Genomic DNA, 4,155 nt, shown 5'->3' with positions numbered 1-4,155 from the left:
TTATGCTCTGCATTGCTGTCCTCTTTGGGCTATCTGGCTAGAAGAGCCCCTGTGAAATCGTGGTCTATAACCCCGATACATATTCTGCCTCACTGGTCTACCTTGTTCTCCTGCACCCTGGTTGTCAGCACCCTCCATCACTTCTTCCTGCACAAAAGGGTTACAATCCTGTGGTTGATGTCCATAGGGTCGCCGCATGTAGTAAGGGGAGAACCTTCGCCTGTGGTAGGGCCAGCGTTGTTGGGCCGGCCTTCAGGAGCACTCTCCAATCCCTCCTTCTTTTCCCTACTCTCACTATTCTGGTCATTTTGCTGGTAATTGTGTGGAGGACCCCTATGACATGGAGAGCATCTATAATGTTTACAATCTGTTGCATATTCACTGCTTTGAACTGGAACTCCACTGGAGCCTGTGACATCTGCTGCCTCCCACCTTTTTCTCCTTCAACATCAGACTCTACGGTGTCTCCATCTACTACACTGCGAAGGTACTTCCTGGGGTTATTCTTCTTTATGGCAGTCTGGTGTACAAATACATCTTCCTTGGTGTCATTCCTGTTGATGAAACCATATCCATTTTTTACTTTGAACCATTTTACTGTTCCCAAAACCTTCCTTGCAGTGACCTTCTGTCCCTGCTGGCAGGCACCACCCATGTGAGGCCACCAGAGCCCCATTCTCTGAGCAGGACTTGATGTTGGTAGTGCGGGGGGTGTGGGAGAAGGGGGGGTGGAGTGGGAAGGCAGTGGTCGGCTGCTGGGTCTCATCTTGCTGCTCATGGTGACAGCGGTGGTGACTGGAGTTGGCTGCAGCAGCTGCAGCTCCTCCCAGTGTGTGATGGTAACTAGGCCCATGTTGGCAGTGTGGCAGCTTAGGGCTCTGGGGTCAGCTCTCCACTCCCGCTACCAATCAAACCCCTAATTTTATTCCATTTTGGTCCCAGAACATATATTGTATGATTTCAGTCCTTTAAATTTATCAGTGCTTGGTTTGTGGCCTAACATATGATCTAACCTGGATAATGTTCTATTCATATGTGAAAACAACATATATGCTATTGTTGGATTGTCTCATAAAATTGTCTATCAGGTCTAGTTGGGTGATAATGTTGTTCAGTTCTCTTGCCTTTTATCTAGTTGTTCTATCCACTATTGAAAATGGGTTATTTCAGGACCAGCAGATGGTGTAATGGTTATGTTGTTGGATTCCCATGTAGTCGACCACAGTTTAAGTCCCTGACCTGATGGCTTAAAATTCACGCTGGGTATGTGTACATGCATACACAAAATCCCAAGAGGAGAATGGAGGAAAAGGGTTTGTTGTGTGGCCATCCCCCCTGGGGGGTGATTTCTCACTTTCTGTCTCTCTGGTGAGTGCATGCACCCTATAGCAAAAATCTCTCTTAAAAAAAAAAAAAAGAAGAATGTGGCGTATTGATATCTCTATTAAGTATCATTGAATAGTCTATTTCTTCTTTGATTCTATCAGTTTTTACTTCAAATATTTTGGGGTTATTTTTAAGAGAGATTTTCGCTATAGGGTATGCGTGCTCACCAGAGACATAGAGAGAGACAGAAAGGTGAGAAATTACACCTCCCCAGGGGGAATGGATGGTCATGTTGCAATCCCTTCTCCTCCGTCTCTATATTCTACTGGGATTTGGGGCCATTGGTGCCAGCCCCCTTTTTCTTTCTTGTGTGATTGCTCTATTGGTGAGTTTTATACCTTCACCAATACTAGACCAGTTCTTCAAGAAATACTTAAGAGAGTCCTACATCTGGAAGTGAAAGCAGGAAACGGAGGTGGAGTTGTCCAGTGAATTCTCTGAAACTATCAAACAAGAATGACTGGGCCAAGGTCACATCAGAAAGCTACAGTTGTTGAAGGGGCACTGAAACTGTACCAGAGTCTTTCACAAACTGAGAACATACTTTAACCTCGAAACACAAGCCTCTCTCCTCTGTCAAAAGAAACCCCACCAAGTAACCATGCCCTCACGCATCACACACACAAATCTGATGCAAGCAGACTCTAGCCTGTGTCTGTGATGGTTCTTGGGTATCTGCCTGCCCCTCATAAAAGCCCTTGTGTTTGTTAGCAGAATGGGCTGGCTGTAAAAATTGTTCTAGTGTGGCATCAGCATTGGAAGCTTATTCTTTTTGTCCACTGGAGAGAGAGAACTGTTTATAGTTAATTTGTGTCTAATTAGTTATCTGATTTTTAATGCTCTTTTCACTCCCTCCACCCTCCACCGCTGGCCCCTGTGCCCTACTCCTTGAAGGCTCCTCTTAAGTAGGCTGTCACCCATTCTTCCTTTGGAGCTCACAGGGTATGATCAATCTGACTTTTGTATGTATCTAATAATGCTTGTTAATTTTAACTAATCAGACCTTTTCTATAGTATCCATTTATTATGTAATACCTCTTAGAAAAGAATCTTATAGTACATGTTTATATATGCAACCAATTAAAAATGTATAAATTAGTGTAAGAAATTCTTGGATTAGGGCCAGCAGGTGGTGTAGTGGTTAAGGTACTGGATTCCCACATGGCTGACCATAGTTCAAGTCCCAGACCCGGTGACTTGAAAATCAGGCTGGGCCCATGTGTGTGTGTGTGTGTGTGGGTGTGTGTGGGTGTGTGTGTGTCCAAAATCTCAAGTGGAAAATGGAGGAGAAGGGATTGCAGCATGTCTATCCACTCCCCACCCACCACCAGGGGAGGTGATTTCTCATTTTCCCTTTCTCTCTGTCTCTCTCTCATCAAATTAAAAAAATAATAACAAATAAAATAAATAATTACAGACAAATCAAAGCTTTTCATTACCTTAGGGGCAAACTGTACAATTCCCTTCTGTGTCTAAATTTTCTAAAATGTTCATTTGCATAATATTGCATTGCACTCTCTACCATGAATTTCTTAAAATGATAGTTACTGAGAAGATGAGATTTATAGTCATTTCTCATTTTCCCATTTGTATTTTACAAGTTTCTTTTATATTACTTTTGTAATTTAAAAAATTGGCCAATTGGGATCAGCAGTTAGCGTAATGGCTATGTCGCTGGACTCCCACGTAGTCGAGACCGCGGTTCGTGTCCCGGACCCGGTGGCTTAAAACTCATGCCGGGCGCATGTGCATGCGTGCCCAAGATACCGAGAGGAGAATGGAGGAGAAGGGATTGCGGCGTGACCATCCCCCCTGGGGGGTGATTTCTCGCTTTCTGTCTCTATGTCTCTCTCTGTCTGTCTGGCGAGCGCACGCGCCCTACAGTGAAAATCTCTCCAAAAAAAAAAAATTGGCCAATTTAGTTTTATATTATTGAAGCAATACATGCTGATTGTAGCAATTCAAAAACAAGTTTACTGAAGAGTTCAAAGTGAAGAATAAGACTCCTCTCTGGTCTTTTTTTTTTCCCCTTTATACCACTTACTTAACATTATTTTATTTTTAATTTTAACATATTCTTATTTCATTTTGTTTTACATTCAATCACATTATTTAGCTTACAAACTGAATATTTCAACATGTGAACATTTCTCCCTATTCCAGTTGATAAAACCTATAAAAGTATCTTCAACAGATAATACCACGTTTCTTTGTCCCATTAATGCTTTGCCTCTCTACTTTTCTTCTAAACGTACTTCTTCAGACTCTACACTTTCACACACACTATATCTGGTATTTACATCCATTTACTGAATTTCTATATCCTTTAGTCAATCAGTTTCAGTCATAGAGTGCAGACACTTCGTATATATTAAGTGGGGACGTACAGTGTCTCTCCTTCATAGCCTGGCTTCCTTCACTCAGCAGTAAATCTTACATATTCTTCAACTTTCTGTCAAAAGACAAGATTTTGTTGTTTTATATGGCTGAATAGTATTCCATAGAGTATATGTGCCACAGTTTTTCAATCCATTCATCGATTTGTGGGCATTTGGGTTGGTTCCATGTCTTAGCAATCGTGAATAGTGCCGCAGTAAACATCGATGTGCAAGCACTTTTCCAATTAAGAATTCTTCTGTCCTTTGGGTAGATACTAAGGAATGGGATTGCTGGATCATAGTAGTTCCATTTGTAGATTTTTGAGGAATCTCCAAATTGTTCTCTACAGTGGCTGGGCCAATTTACATTCCCACCAGCAGTGTAAGAGTT

General features: G+C 42.1%; 1 pseudogene; it reads right to left on the bottom strand.

Moving 5' to 3' along the window:
• On the bottom strand, nt 1-853 carry LOC102471589 (nuclease-sensitive element-binding protein 1 pseudogene; annotated as a pseudogene).
• Nucleotides 854-4,155: the final 3,302 nt, after the last annotated feature.

The sequence above is a fragment of the Tupaia chinensis genome, unplaced genomic scaffold (assembly GCF_000334495.1).
Source record: "Tupaia chinensis unplaced genomic scaffold, TupChi_1.0 Scaffold149248_1, whole genome shotgun sequence".
Lineage (NCBI taxonomy): Eukaryota > Metazoa > Chordata > Mammalia > Scandentia > Tupaiidae > Tupaia > Tupaia belangeri.
Note: the sequence above shows the minus strand (reverse complement) of the source record. Positions and strands in the feature narration are given on the sequence as shown.